The sequence below is a fragment of the Zootermopsis nevadensis genome, unplaced genomic scaffold (genome assembly GCF_977971745.1).
Source record: "Zootermopsis nevadensis isolate Lab colony 2312 unplaced genomic scaffold, Znev_1.0 Znev_ptg000032l, whole genome shotgun sequence".
Lineage (NCBI taxonomy): Eukaryota > Metazoa > Arthropoda > Insecta > Blattodea > Termopsidae > Zootermopsis > Zootermopsis nevadensis.
Window position 1 is genome coordinate 1703870 of NW_028259164.1, and position 16581 is coordinate 1720450.

The 16581-nt window shown below is 38.0% G+C and overlaps 1 protein-coding gene across 2 annotated transcripts in view; it reads left to right on the plus strand.

The window, feature by feature from the left end:
• The window catches only part of Cph (BCL11 transcription factor chronophage), a 115272-nt gene that overhangs the window by 74218 nt on the left and 24473 nt on the right, over window positions 1-16581 (plus strand). The gene's annotated exons all lie outside the window — the stretch shown is intronic.

The window sequence follows — 16581 nt, forward strand, 5'->3', positions numbered from 1 at the left end:
TGTTATGCATACGTTTCCTAACTTGTTTGATTTGTTTTATAAGACAGTAATAATTAGCTGAATGTCGGTCAGTAAAGTCGCTGGGTGCGTGTTGGACGACGGGGGTTTGCTCCCCAGCAAAATCAGGGATCCTTCGTTTCAAAACCGCTTTCACCCTGAGTCTTGGGTTCATATATCGCAAACAGCAGGTATTTTCGCGGAGACAAAACGGCTGGAGCTTGTAACTGCATTCCACAGCATTATATAGGCGACTATGAAATGGATTGGATTTGGAAATGCTGAATCAGGATTTTCGTGGAGAGACTGAGGAAAACCATAAAGAATAGAAAGTCTCTGAGTTGGAGTTGTTGAGGTAATTATTACATGGTCACATTCCAAGTTACGAGATGAATTTTGCTGGACGTGTTAATATTTGACTTATCAGATGAATGTAAATTGTGTTAGGGGTGGCAACTTTAATGTACCACGAAGATAGCAACTGCCCGAGATAGTTCGTAAAGATGTGTACAGGGACAAAGGCGTAGATAGTAGTCCGAATGTCAGTTACCGCGTTGGGTGTATCAATCTTTTTAGAAGCGTTACTCTGTTAAATGTTTGCGAAATCTTGACTCCTAGTCTTACGCGAAGTGAGTGACGCTTGGGATGGTAAACTGGTAGAAATTCCTCCGCCATTACGTGGCCATTCTGGTTTCCTGAGTTATAAGGTCGTGCAGACTTACAGGTTGAAAGAATACCATCGTTTCTAAGGAACATAACTGCCCCCGGGCTTCAACCGTGAAAAAGAAATATCGATTCAAAATTCTGCTCCGAGCGTTTACCTTAAAGATTTAAGTTTACCGAGTAGTTGGCTCGTGAAACCTTTTCTTTAAATACGCTAATTACCTGAGTCATAAAATATACATTTTTTTCCAACTTGTATGATTCTTTTATGAGCGGCACCTGGTGGCCTTGAAATGACCTTGGCGCGTCGAGTTAAAACCATTTTAAAGTTTTCGTAATTAAATTAAATTGAATCGAGTTTGACTAGCGAGCAGCAAAACTATTTTTTTTTTAAAACTCTCCTTCTCTGTCTTGACTATGCCAAGAAAAGTTCAGGTTACTTAATACACGTGACGTTTAATTGGTCAGCTGCTTTATAATTTACGGCGACCTGACTTTCGGATTGGTGTTTATACTGAGTAAATTGGATGCCATGTTGTGATACTGGAACATATATCATAAGGCAGGTTTAAAAGATGGTCGCTGTAGCGTACAAGAGTGTACCTAAAGGGGTTTTTCACAAATTAAAAAGGGAAAGAACATTTTCATTTTGGATAAGGATTTTCATTATTCGTATAAAAAGAGTGGATAATGAGTACAGCAGATTATATTTTATTTAGGATATTACAGACCGTCAAACAATTATAATCGGCTTCACGGATAAGTGAAATCTGTCAAATTAAATTTGCCCTTGAAGGCAATAGTCTTCTGGGATATTGCGTTGTATAGTCTCGTAGAAGTTGGCCGACGTTTCAGAGGTTCTAACTGTCCCCATCGTTAGGGCGTAGACAGAATCTTAGGGGATTATTTTTTGAGGATGAAATGTCGTTCTGGTATTTATTATTTAATTTCTTGGAGTAAATCTTATGTAAAACTAAGAACACAAGTGTTTCTCATTTAAAAAGAGAACAGATCAGTAATACATAAATATGACAGATAATTAAGGGATACATGATTGAAGTAAATAAATGCGTTTCTTTAGTGAAGTGGTTTGGATCACTTTTCGAATGTCTCTCAAGGCTTCTCCTCTTAAGTTTCATGAACATCAGAATAGGAAATACACGTGTTTCTCCCTTCTGTAGTTGCTTTGTGCGAAACCGGACAGGTGTTCGTTCGCTAATGAAAGTAGAACGCTGAAACTTTTACAGAGAAGTCGTACAGAAAGGTGTTTGATTTTAATTGGATATTTTTTTATGATTCTTAATTTATCAGTTAATTGAATTAAGTATAACCACTGCAGTAATTTATAATACCTTCGTTATTTCGTCATTATGTAAAAGACACTTGTTCATACGTAAAGAAAATGTTTTGGAGGATCTAGACACTCCAAATCCTGTCCTCTTTGTATGTCAGCACGGATAACAATTTCTTTAGAAAAAAAAAGTTGGTGATGAGTTTACTGCTGACATATATTACCGTAGTTGGTGGTACTGACCACCAAATGCTATATTGCACACGATCCAAGTAGCCGTGAGTTCTGGATTGTGAGTGACTGTAATTGTCAGTTTTGCTTGGCAAGGAACAATAAAATAAGAAGAAGCAACCGACGGTTAAAACTTATGTTTTTCTGTCTCCAAGACTATAAAACCGCACAAAATATTACTCCCTGCAAGGAATAAAACCAGGAGTAACATGTCGAAAGACTTTCAACATACCAGGAGATTCTAAACACCCAAATTTGCATAGCCATTCAAAATGCTGATTAATTTAATCCAGGAGTCGGGGGACATAATTCGAATGGACGAAATGTTTCATCAGATTTGAGGGTTCCAAGGGGCTGTGAGTTTAGAATGTGCTGTTCGTTCTGTGATATTTTTTCATATGGTCTTCTGATTACACAGAACCCTGAAGATGGAAGTAGCACGTGCCTCCGAAACGTTGATATAGGACCAGAAGACAGCAACATAAAACACGTCGCACTATAACACAAAAAAAGTTTTGATAATTTTAAATATTTATTACGAAATATTAGAACTTGTTAAATATGATGACACAATCTGCCTTCAAAATTGCACGAAAGCTGTTCGTTTTATTAACGAAGTTGTTATTAAGGTAGAAGGGTTACATCCTGAGTAGATCCAGGCAAACAGAAGGGTTGACGATTAAATTGCATCGTGTGTGAGTCATACTGGGAAAAGGGGTGGATGGATGGACTTCTAAGGGGTTGTGTAACAGAAGGGTGAGAATTGGGTCACTAGTGCGGATTATACGTATTGTACATACTGGAGGACATTAAAAATAGGACATGAAGACCCCCCTCCCAAAAAAAGTAAATTATTTTAAAGTCTTCCATATTAGATCACTTTGTATCTGTATTTAAGGTTTTGTAAAAATAAAATTTCAAAGTTCCTAACTGCGTCTAAGTGGGAACTTTTAATGGCAAGCGATTGGAATGATGTTGAAGGTCAGTTGAAGCTACAGAACCTCTGGGTTTTGAATCAAATAGGCGGTGATAAATATATCTTCACTGTATTGAAGCACGGACCACTTGTTTCCACTAGACTGCAGACTGATGTCATCAGGGAATTCTTTGACTTTTAAGTATTTATTTTATATTCCTGCTGTAAGGTTCAACATGTTTCCCAAAGTATCCTGTTCTTGACGTTACCTTATTACAAGGGGCGAAGCGTTTATATTTAAAAGTGTTAGCCCGGCTTAACACTTTGAAAAACGAAAAATAAAAGGTGTCATGTATTTTGTGGTTCATTAACTTGTGTTGGGCAAGGACGTGGTCTAGGCAACACGGAGTTTTCCTCCGTGGCATCCCAACAATTACTCCATTCACACACAGAAGAAGGCAATGGCAAACCACTTCTGGATCATCTGCCAAGAACGTATATGAACAGGTTCCAGTCCGAGAAAAGGATGGAAGGATCCTGTTCATATGGACCTGTCGTCAGACAGAACACTAAATAAAAATAATACATTTCTAACAATCGCTTCAAAATAATAAAACTTTTATTATTTACTCTAAATTTTTTTGTAAATGTTATGAAATATGAAATAGACGTTTCGCGTCGTCGTTTGTTAGAACGAAAGGTTTCCCCTGCACTAAAAATTTATGTGTCAGTTTGTTTCTGGTAAACTGACTGACTTTAAATCAGGAAATAAGGCAGGCGTCACAGAGGGAAGTGAGGCGAAGTCTAGCTTCTGACAAATGTGGCAACAGATGTAATTGACTCCTGTCAGCACCGGGTCCATTGTTTGGTTGCAAGGAAAATAAACACACGAAGTTAAAATTCGCTGACTGGATGGAAACATCGTTTCTCAAAAGTGCGAATTAAGTCTAGCAACAAAAGAAATCGTCATGAAGTGTCTTACCACTGGATTTATATAAAAGGAACCTTTGTAATAATAAAACTTTACGTTGGTACATTCTGAAGAATATTGTAGCTTATTATTAATACACAGTCACAATGTTACTATAGCCAATGATTAGGCAAAATTTAGCGACAATGCGGGACTTTTAACAAGTGACAGTAAGTACCAGTGAGAGAAGTAAATTGTAGAACAGATTTTCTGACAAAGCGTGGACTTGTTCACGAATAATGCGGACCAAACGATGTTTTATTTATTTTGTACGGGCGGAAATTTGCTCTCGCCCTAATCGAGGTAACAAATCGTGAGGGAAATATTTGTTTTTCAGAGGGAGAAAACTATAAACGGTTTGAAAAAATTACTTAATGATAAGCTACATAATTTGTGTAGTTATCTATCATTACGGTAATCAAATTAAAGGCATTGAGATGGGCGAGACAGTTAGCATGCATGGGAGAAATACATACAGAATTTCAGCTGGAAAACATCAAGTTAAGATCACTTTGAACAAATAAATATCTTCTTGATATCATCGTATATAGATTTATGAAATTTTAACGTGTATAGTCGGGCGTAGGATTCCGATGAGTTTCTTTGAAGAACAGCTGGAACCATGTTCCAAACGTCGCCTTCGTGTGCTGTACATTTAAGTACAATGTCTGGGGGCTTCCAGTGCTACCAACACGTGACGCGACTGTATGCTTCATGTGAGTGGCCATCTGCATACGTCATCCCTCGTTTCAACCCCCAGAGGACTTCTCTTTACTCTTTTCCGTCTAGTAAGTTTTAAAGCTTCGCCTCACTAAACGCGAATAATTGCTTTGCTTGATTCTGAACTCCATTGCGTCATATGGGGGTCAGAGTCTTGTTCACACGCTGACCAGACAGATACAGGGTGTCACACCAAAATCTCGTAACAGTAATGTAATGTGGATGCGTGTTGAGTTACGAGGAAACTAGGAAAATGTATGAAACAGAAACAAGGAGAGAGATTGGCGTAACAGGAAGTTAAAAAATATCGAATAACCAACTTTCTGATTAAAATTCTTCACCAAATATCATTACAGTAATAAAATCAAGAATAAGACTCATGGGTTATGTAGCATAAACAGGGAGACGAGAAATGGTTACAAAATATTACGCGTAAAACGTAAAGTAGAAAAGAATTTGGGTGACCAGAATATGTAGAAGGATAATATTAAAATGTGAAAGAAATTGATTGGGAGGGCTGTGGATTTGGATTCTTCTGTGGCTGAAGATAGGATATCGGCAATGAGCTTTGATGTTTCATAAATGGCGAGAGATCCCGTAGCCAGCTCAGTGACTGTGGGCTTCCCGATGCCCCTGAATTTTATGTACTACGTCGAAATAGTTATATTTTCGAATACTTCTATCCAGTAGACTTACAACATATATTGATGCACACATTTCATAACTTAATTTCGATGAATAGCGGTTCTTGTTCAGGGCATGTTCGCCTTTTATCTCTGGCGGCATTGGATGAACAATTCGATACGAACAAAAGATGGTGTTCAGTTTGTCGAAACAAAAAACTTTTTTTAAAAAAACAACAACTTTATTCAGCTTTTTTATAAACGTATTTGCGCTTATCAAAGAACCATCTGCCTTTCTTTAACCAGAACAAATATGTTTGTGTGAAATTTTCTATCTCATTATATTAATGTGTTCCCCAACCCCAGAGTATTTAATTTAAATAACATTTTAAGAGCTTGTAAAACCCCTCCCCCCTCTTCTGGCTTACGTCACTTTTTATAATCCTTATCCTGAAAAGGATGAAACTTCTACTGGAGCCAGTAGCTTCTAATTACCTTGTAACTCTGCAGTCGAAATGAAGATCAGGTTTTTTATTGATATCTATACAAGACAGACACCGAGAGGGAGGGGGCATGTTCCAGTCTCGTGTCGGGATGACACGGAGGGGTGAGCAGACATCCCTCTCTGCAACAAGGTGTGCATCTTAACTGGATGTTCACCATTCATTCAGGCACGTTTCAGGCACGTTTGAGGCACGCGAGGAACAGGCAAGAGAGATAAACAGTTTTATACCTAACTCAGAAGCCACGGTGGTCTAGCAGTTAGAACGCTGGCCTTGTAATCCTGGGGTCTCGGGTTCGATTCCCGGAGGTGCCCGAATTTATAACTTGTGTTGGGCAAGGCCGTGGTCTAGGCAACACGGAGTTTTCCTCCGGGGGCTTCCCCGGTTTCTCCGTGGCATCCCAACAATTACTCCATTCACACACAGAAGAAGGCAATGGCAAACCACTTCTGGATCATCTGCCAAGAACGTATATGAACAGGTCCCAGTCCGAGAAAAGGATGGAAGGATCCTGTTCATATGGACCTGTCGTCAGACAGAACACTAAATAATAATAAGATGAGGTGGTCTAGCGGCTAGAACGCTGGCCTTGTAATCCTGGGGTCTCGGGTTCGATTCCCGGCGGTGCCCGAATTTATAACTTGTGTTGGGCAAGGCCGTGGTCTAGGCAACACGGAGTTTTCCTCCGTGGCATCCCAACAATTACTCCATTCACACACAGAAGAAGGCAATGGCAAACCACTTCTGGATCATCTGCCAAGAACGTATATGAACAGGTCCCAGTCCGAGAAAAGGATGGAAGGATCCTGTTCATATGGACCTGTCGTCAGACAGAACACTAAATAAATAAATACCTAACTCCATGAAATGGTTCTCCTTAATACGCTACAGTCAATCAGTCAAGTATTAGAACCGAAGATTTATTAACATGTTTACAAGAGGTCGGTACAGTTTTCTGTCCTGAGCAAGTTGAATCCAGTTGGCCACACACTTGTTCTTTAAGATTTATTTTAATATTTTTCTCCCACGTGTTATCTTTTACCGCCCCTCGAGGTGTGCGATAGCCTTGATCCTCATTTCTAAGTTAGAGGCGTCATCTCTGACCCATCACTTGGCTGGTCTCGGAGTAAAGGTAGTTTCTTGTATGTACCAAACATTTTATACTGTTCGGTTTATTCTAAATCATTTTGTAGCTTTAAACAAACCGCCCTCACATCCAGGCCTGATAAGACACGTGGAGTTTTAATTCTTATGCTAGAATAATATGAAACTTTAAATGGATTTCGCCCACGCACAGATTAGAATTCTGTTTTCGGAATTATGAGATGTAATTAAGTTTTGGTTCATCCACCCATGTAGCTGTTATGTTAGAAACATTGGTGACTAATGCTTGTATCATAAACTTCCTTGGTTTTTGACGTAAATACGTCTATACGGAAGGGTCATTCGGCAAACAAGTGAAAGGAAAACGTGTAAAATGCATATCAACAATGTGTTAATATGGATCGACAACAATGGTCAGCTTGCGTGCATTGTTATGTTACCTAGGAAACGTCATCTGTTTACTCGGCATTGTTGTTACCTATAAAACATTACTTTACATTACATTCAGCTACCACAGACCCATCTTAAGCGTAACTAATTCAAGTTAAATAATCAAAGTCTTAATCAAACTTTACTTAATTGCAAAGCATGTATAAAGGAAATATTTAGAATAAAGTCAATATATAAACTTCCTTTCCGTATAGACGTATTTACGTCAGATTCTCCGGAACCGTGGTTCCACTGTCAATTTTTTGTCCGTATCGAACGAGTTTAGAAGGCGGTGATAAAAAACCAAGGTCATTGTAACAATAAGCCGTTTTGTGGTTCACTTTCCTAACAACAATATTAATATCTGGGCTGATAAAATTACGTGAAACTGGTTTTTCGTCTCTCCCATAATCTCTGCTTTGTGACAATTGGTTATGTTGTCACAACTATGTGTCTTATGCAGGCAAGAGTTTTATTAATGAGCTGTGTATCGGAAACTAAGAATGTACTTCTCTTATAAAAGACGGAAACAATGAAGAGTTAAAAGAGGTTCTTACTGCCACCGTCATAATTGCAAGGGCTCTGTATATGTTAGGTTTATTCACGTGTTAAATTTATCGTGTTACAATAATTAAAGGAAATCAGAAACTGGATATAAAAGGATTGGGGACATTTTGAAAGAGTTTATAAGTGGCACAATGATTGAAGGCGGATAAGAAAGTGGTTACATTATAAATTAGGGTACAATGGGGAAATAGTGACATTTTTTTTTCTGTTCTCCAGATTGTCATTATGAAACAATAAAAGATATCCAGGTGCCAATTAAAAAATTGGAGCTTTGAACATTGACCGACATAACACGAAGTTTTAATGATCTGAGTCATCGAAGTCAGATACAAGTAAGCGGCAGTGGTTTGTTTTAAGCTGTTGTCGGTTCTGTTGCATTTTAAATGAGTTGCCGAGACTGTGTTAAAAATTCTCTAATTGGTAAAAGTATCCAGACGCTGGATTCACTGTTATTCATGTTGTTTGCCGTACGTACTGTCTGGGTCTTTTAACCGTGACGTCTGTGTGATATTGATCAGGTTGAGTTGACTTGACTTTAGCTTTGGTTTGCGAGAGAAACATTTTAAAATTTCAAACGAAACAGATCTTACTGCTTTGTGAAATTAATGCTCTGCAACATTGAACAAACCTTAACAGATTAAGAAACCAATAAAAATTAATTAACTTACATAAATATAAAAGAATTACAATGAATATTACTAAAAGTATAAATTCTAACCCTTCTTATTTATCATTAATATATATAAGATTACCAAAATTAAAATAAAAGACATATTTTTTTATTTTTACGTCTGTGATAGTTTATCAGGATGCGATAGGTTAATTCGTTCGTGTTTTATAAAATAGTACGGAACCTTAGGTCTGTTTACCTAAATGATTATGTATTGTAAATATTGCAAATTATAAATTCTGTTGATCATCAAATAAAATTACATGCGGTATCTTCAAATAAATAATTTTTAATAACATTTCGGGATCATAAAATTGTATGTTCAATTATGAATAAAAAGTAGTAATTAAATATGTCGGACGCTGCAATCCTAATAACACGTAAGAAAATATGGCCTGCAAATACAAAACGTTTATGACAGCTGTTCTGAGACCGGAGGATGAAACACGAGTTTACGAGATCATTAACTGTAATTCGCAAATGTGTTGTCGACCTTCTGACTACACGCCGTTTATTCTACAAGAGCTCGAAACGGCGACGTTATAAATATTAATTTTTTAAAACCAGGTGGTAATTATATGTACCAGCAGTTTAAATAATCAGTAATTCTAAATTTCCTACCTAATGAGTTTGTGTTATTTCCAGTGTTAAAGGTGATTATTTCTTTAAACAGCGTTAACCATTTAACATTTGTAATGGTGAAGTGTGGTGTTTTCTTTGCGGTACGGACTGAGTTCTTTAAATAAAATGTAGACGAGCTTCGACCTCAAAGAGTTAACCAGTTGCTCTTTGTAATGGTGAAGTGTAGTGTTTTCACTGCGGTACGGACTGAATTTTTATATATTTAGACGAGCCTCGGTGTTTTTTTAAATAATGAAATAAATAAACACTGTTTTGTGATTTAAATTCATGAGAGTATCTTGCAGACATTTGGTAATACCAAAAACGAGTTAAATCGTAGTTAAGCAAAGCCTTACAGGGTCTCGAGTCGTAAACCTGCAGATCAAAGGAAAGCTTTGTTTCGCTTTTGCACTCACTGCGTCAATTACGCTGGTAGCCGATAGGATGAGATGCAGGGACAAGACAGCTCAACAGAATCCAGTGTAATTCAGTTGCTCACCTGGCCAGTAGCTGCAGGTGCCTCTTTTCCCCGGATATCGAAACAAAAACACGTGGCAGAACCTGTTCGTCGTCCGTTACCCGCCGGCATATCTCCCTTACCCGTTGTTCTAACCACGGCACCCGCTTTGCGGTCTCTGCTACGTGTCAACTCGCCCACAACAGACAGACTACCGCTTGTGGCCAGTTCTGAGTTCGATTCCTTGAACAGCGATTCTGCCAAGGGAAGTTTGTAGTTGGATTTACTTCTCATGGCTTCACATCATAACTTCTTCGGAGTAGTAGCTTTGTCATCAGAATGTTTGACTTTAACGAAGTAACAGAGATGAAATATGTAGACGGCATGGCGATCATAAACGCAATTACGAAATTGAACAATTTAAGGCGGATCCGAAGTGCGGGTCTTGAAGTGATGATAAACACAAGCAGAAATAGTCCCGAAAACTCAAGCGAAAATACATAGAAATAAAATGGATCACAAATGAATAGGTTGGGAGGATAGGGATTGGATCATCGAGATATTGACAGATCCTGGGTCGGATTCTTGTGAACATGTCCTTAAAATCGCGTAATTTTATGACTAGCTGGGCAACTATCAGATTCTGAAAAACTACTCTGTTCCGAGGACACAACCAATCATTTAAAGCCTATTGGTAACTATATGTACCACCTACTATAGCAATCGGTAACACTTTATTTTGAGTTTATGGATTTCGTTTGATTCTCATTGTAAACAGCGATTATATCCTTAAACGTAGTTAAAATGTTGATCTTTGTAATGGTGAAGTGTGGTGTTTTCTTTGCGGTACGGACTGGATACTTAAAGACGCTACCAGCGTCATTTTAAAGGAGTTATAATGCGGAAGAAGCTGTAGATTTTATCTCCCGCTGTGGGAGTGACTCGAGAACACCCGGTTTATCGCTTGTTATTCGACACTGGGCGACCATCCTGCAAGCGACTAAGACGGACGGACGTCCGCGTCGCTTGTCGCGTAGAAACCGCTTCAATATTCCCGTCAGAACCTGCGAGATTGAATATGAGAGAGAAGGAGTTTTGAGGGGTTGAAACGACAGGGGGTGAAAGTATTGGAGGGTTTGGTTTCTTTTGATTGAAACAGAGCCTTCTTTTTTTTATATGCTGGTGACAATTTCACGATCAGCCCCCAGCCACCACGTGAAGGACTGGAATGCGATTCTTAATTTAAAACAGTAGCTTCTCTCTTTCCTTCCTCTGCACCCCTTCCAGTCTCGTAACTGTGCTGACAGCTGACCCACGCTCTGTGACTGGAATTGTGAAGGGAGAGATTCCTCGTCACGTTTTAGTCATATGATATTTAGTTACAGTCAGTTTTCAGCATCGCCAATCGATTTTTATTTTTAGCTTCTTGGAATCCTGGGGTCTCGGGTTCGATTCCCGGCGGTGCCCTAATTTATAACTTGTGTTGGGCAAGGCCGTGGTCTAGGCAACACGGAGTTTTCCTCCGTGGCATCCCAACAATTACTCCATTCACACACAGAAGAAGGCAATGGCAAACCACTTCTGGATCATCTGCCAAGAACGTATATGAACAGGTCCCAGTCCGAGAAAAGGATGGAAGGATCCTGTTCATATGGACCTGTCGTCAGACAGAACACTAAATAAATTACATGGAAACTAATAGTCCATTATCTCTTTCTGCATGATTATTTTCTGTTGGAATCTGCCGTATATTTAACGCACTGATTCACCATTACACGTCTACAAAGAATTAAAATATGAACAAAGAAAAATAACCTGCCTTACTTGTAAAGAAATCGTATTTAGTGATATCTGAAATTTGTTTAGCGTTTCTGTCATTAGATCACGTTACATTGAGTCAAATTATAGGATTATTAATAACTAATTTGTTGGAAAGGATATGAAAAGAGATATTTGCCTGGAGACACTAAGGAAAATCATGATAGTAAATATCTTGCCAACGATATGATTCTGGGACCTTCCGAATACAAAGCAGGAGTACCAACTGCTAGATTTTATAATGAATCATGGCTTTGAAATATCCGGACCTCTTGTTAAAGGAGAACGAATGTAACTAGTGAGAAAAATAATAAATATCTTTGTTAATGTGGGTCCCTGGTCGTTGTACCTCCTGCATGTATGGGGGGACACGCCACTGATAGACGTACAGAAGTGGTGATACGGCTTGAAAATTTATTTACCATTCTAATTTGAAAGCACTTTGGTTTGAGTCTTGGAGTGGCTTGTTTTATGAGACGCATTTGAGAGTGTTTTTTGTTAAGATTATGAGAACTTAACAAAGCATAATCCGAAGTATTTTTGTATGAATTTGTCTAAAGAAAATAGATTCGGCCTCTTTTTCTGAAAATTAACTAGTTATCGCGAGCTGCTGTTACGAAATTTTGTCGATTTCGATATAGTTTCGAGTCTTGTGACTGTAATTTTTAAAAAAGTTGAAGATACCACGGTTGAGAAAACCTTCCGAACTAGGATTAAGAATTATTATTTTTTTGTAAATAGACATTGTTAATAACACTGTTAGCCATATTTTACTTCGTCTTGTTATTATATAGCGTAGTTAGAGAAGCATTGATTTAAAAAAAAATCAAAATCTTAACAGTGTTGGCACAACTAATTTATTTAATAGGACTGTTCATAAGAATATTTCGTGAAATAAATTGTGTAAGTTTTTATTTTTATTAATCCACTCTTTTTATGCGTAAGGCGTTGCAATATGAGAGGAGCTTTTGCGTCAAGATGGTATCATTTTGACGTAGATGGGAAGAAAGCATAATGACTTGGGGTGGATGGATGTTCTAAGGGTGGGCGGGGTGCAGCCCCGGCTCTGAGGGGGGAGGGGGCGTTGCGTCCACAATTTTAAACAGATGCAAATTCCCTGGTCGTGATATCCGAAGTAACCGCCCGGAGTCTTGGAACGATTTGGATCAGTACAATAGCGACATATGACGTTTGATGGTGAGTGGGGTGAGGGGAGGAAAGGGAATTAAGAAAGTTGTCAGTATTTTTAAGCACCCAGTCTTTGTTGGCAAACTCTGAAACGCCTAAGTCACACGCCACTTTGTCATAATCAGTTACCATTTTGCATTACAGACTGCATACGAATTCCGTGTTTTATCACATAGACTACTGACTGGGATATTCGGAATAAACAAAATCATATTTTTATTAATATAACTTAAAGTTGTTTAAAATAATAATAATAATAATTCAATTTATTTGATTAAGGGCTTGATATCAGCCAAATAAGGCCAATAACAGCCAAGCACTAACAACAGTACAGGATAAAATACAATAATAATAAAAGTAAAACATTACAAAAAACAAAAACAAACAAACAAATAAATTAAATATATAAATGTACCATATTGATAATAATAATTAATTAAGTTCATTTATTGCATAATAATTCACAAGTAAATGAGCTAAATAATATACCTACGTAATATAATAATTAAATTAAAATCAGTTCAATTGTAAACAATACATAGATAACATACAAAATAAAATATTAATACTAAATAAAAACAGTAAACAATAAAAAACAGAAAAAACCTTACAAAATGAAAAACCCAAAATATGGACAAAAGGGAAATATTTAAATACAATAATAATAATAATAATAATATACATAATGGAAATGCATAGATCACCGAACGTCGGTCAGTCATAGAGCTGACCAACAAACGTATTCAGATTCACCGATGAATATTTTGTGTGGCATCAGTGGATGATGGAAGCAGTGAGCACCTCAAATATTGCAGAAGATTTATCATTTACTCAAGTGCCTTGGTTCTGTCTTGCTCCCACCGCATCCACTGGAGCTGCTGGTCACAGCTGTATCGTATGGTCCCACGTTCCAGAGTTCTTCGTCGCTTCTTTCCATCACCATCACATTCTTCTTTCCTTCCTTCGTGCCTGTCTTGATTACAGGTCTCAGGCATCGAACCCCTGTCCATTGCATTTGAAAGCATGCTTCCAAGACCAACGTCGTTATTTTAACACACATTAAAATAAAAGCAAATTCTTGCCAAATGCAACTACTGAGCATTGAACATTCATGCTTTTTATTCTGGAGGTCCGTGGTTTTACTCAGTCCATAGTAAATTTCGGAATGCTACACTAATATCTACGCCACCACCGCTTCCTTCCAGATCCCTTCCATTTAGTTTTTCATTAACATCGTATCATTTGTTGGTATATAATCTGAGCCACGTTGGTCTAGCGGTTAGAACGCTGGCCTTGTAATCCTGGGGTCTCGGGTTCGATTCCCGTCGGTGCCCGAATTTATAACGTGTGTTGGGGAAGGCCGTGGTCTAGGCAACACGGATTTTTCCTCCGTGGCATCCCAACAATTACTCCATTCACACACAGAAGAAGGCAATGGCAAACCACTTCTGGATCATCTGCCAAGAACGTATATGAACAGATCCCAGTCCGAGAAAAGGATGGAAGGATCCTGTTCATATGGACCTGTCGTCAGACAGAACACTAAATAAATAAATAAACTAACAGATTAGTCAAATAAATCACAAATAAATAAATCCACTTGTTTTTATTGTAAAGTAAATGTTATATATAAGATTAATCATTCCTACTCGAAAAGATGACCAGTCCTTCGGCTGATCAAAGAAATTTTTAGCATTTTGTGAAATTTTACGACGCGCTAAACGCAATGAACGGGAATATAATATATTTCTCCATTGCGAGCATCACGAAAATCAAAGGAGTCCTTTATTAATATTTGAGAGCACGCCGCTAAACATAATCGATGTACGAAGGTATGATTACATAGTGTCATATTAGTGGATTTATAAATAACGATAAAGCAGAAAATATTGGAAATACCTACCAGACATTTTATACTCATCGCGCTTTCACTGCTATAAAGGTAAATTACACATACATAGCGCGTTTTTCAAACATCCCCTACTTGTTTGTTTACATATTAATAAAGGTCATAATCCCCTAGCTGATAATGTTCCAGCATTCTCATACGTAACAATGAAAATACCTTCTAGATCGATCAGACCTTTGTTCCCCTTTTCAATTTAATTAGTATCGAGTACTACGATAGTAACGCCATGCGTTAATTATATTTTTGTTATTTTTATAGGGAAGTATCGAAATTTTGCAACAGCGCATTTATGATTAGTCTACCCGTATAGGTTGATAGGTGAGGCAGAAGTTCCACCTGTTTGTCGATGTGAGTTATTTACACTGGGCTGTCTCTGCCATAGAAAACTTTTGGTGTTATAGTTTTCTGCACTATCGTTCTTAATAAAATAAATTAAAAGTTTGAATCCTGTACTTAGAAAAACACATGTATTTCTGGATCTGACATTCCAAAACTTTGACCCTTATGTCACGTGATGTCAGAACACACATTTGGAATGTATTTCCAGTGTTTTATGGATTCCAACATTCCCAGTGTTATATATTCTGACATTTTTATTTATTTTATAGTGTTCTTACACTGTATGGTCGTAATAAATTCTAAATTACTTACATATTTCAAAAATTCCATGACCGTAAGAGATAAATATCGCTTTAAAACATCTTGTACTTGTGTAGAATGATTTTGAGTTCTCGTTAATGGGCTTTTGAATTTACTATTTGGGCCGAGTGCGAAGCCTAGGCGTAGATGGGAGAATAATAGTAAAATTTATCGTGAAGAAATGGGATATAAGGAAGTGGATTTGGAATAAATTAAAAGAAATCCTTGTTATGTTAATATTTCATTCACTGTTTTGAGTGACGGTCAGATTTCGGTAAAAATCAACTTGCGTCCTGTTATTCGCAGTAATTACACTTTGATTAACAATCTTCTCGCCTGTCTCACCCCTACTCGTAACCGAACGTGAAATTCGCACACAAATCTGTCATATTCGACCCTTTGATCTCGTAGCAGCAGACGCCGTGAAATTTTCTTTCCAGACTACGCCTGTGTTATTTTTATTTTTATATGACACCGAGTTGAGGGCGTTTTCCCCATTACGCCCTCTGGTCAATTGTTACTGGACTCTGAGACAACACACATTTGCTGGAAGAATTCGGTTAATGTCGCCGGAACTACCGATTCTCCGCAAAATTGTGTCCTGACGAAGGCACACCGGATATCGACCGAGTTTGTAGTCACTTCATATTCGGAAGGCCAGAGGACGGCTGTTTTGATATTTTTGGTGGTCTTACTCAGTCTCTCCAGTTTAATATCATCCCATTATCTACACCCAGGTTGCTACCTCAGATGTTTTCTGAGTAAAATTTTGTGTTTATTTCTTATGTCTTTCATGCGGACCACATGATCTCGTCCTCCACGATCTGATAACCCTAAAATGACTTGGTTAAGAGTACAAAGTATGAGGATCTTTTTTTCATCGTTCTCCGTTGCCATGGTAATGCTGTTGGGAGACTTTCGGTCTTTCGGGATAAGATTCATGGCGATGAATGTTTACCACTTCAGATTTTCCGTCTTTCTTGACGAGCATTTTAGCTTTTAGGTGTATGATGGGAGGTGACAAGAGATGACATGTCGCCTCTTAGTCTTGCATGCAATAATAATCATAATAATAATAACCTTGGTGTTGACCCGTGATTGTATTCCGGTGGGCCACGCCCCGGATGGACTGCGGCCGAAGTTTCTCTTCTTGTTCGTGTACTTCGCCCCTCCCAACAGAATGAGGCCATCTGAAGCAGGAAGAGTCAGCTGTTTTTCTGTCGTCAATTGTCAATAATAATTAGGGTTACCAGACCGGGCAGGCC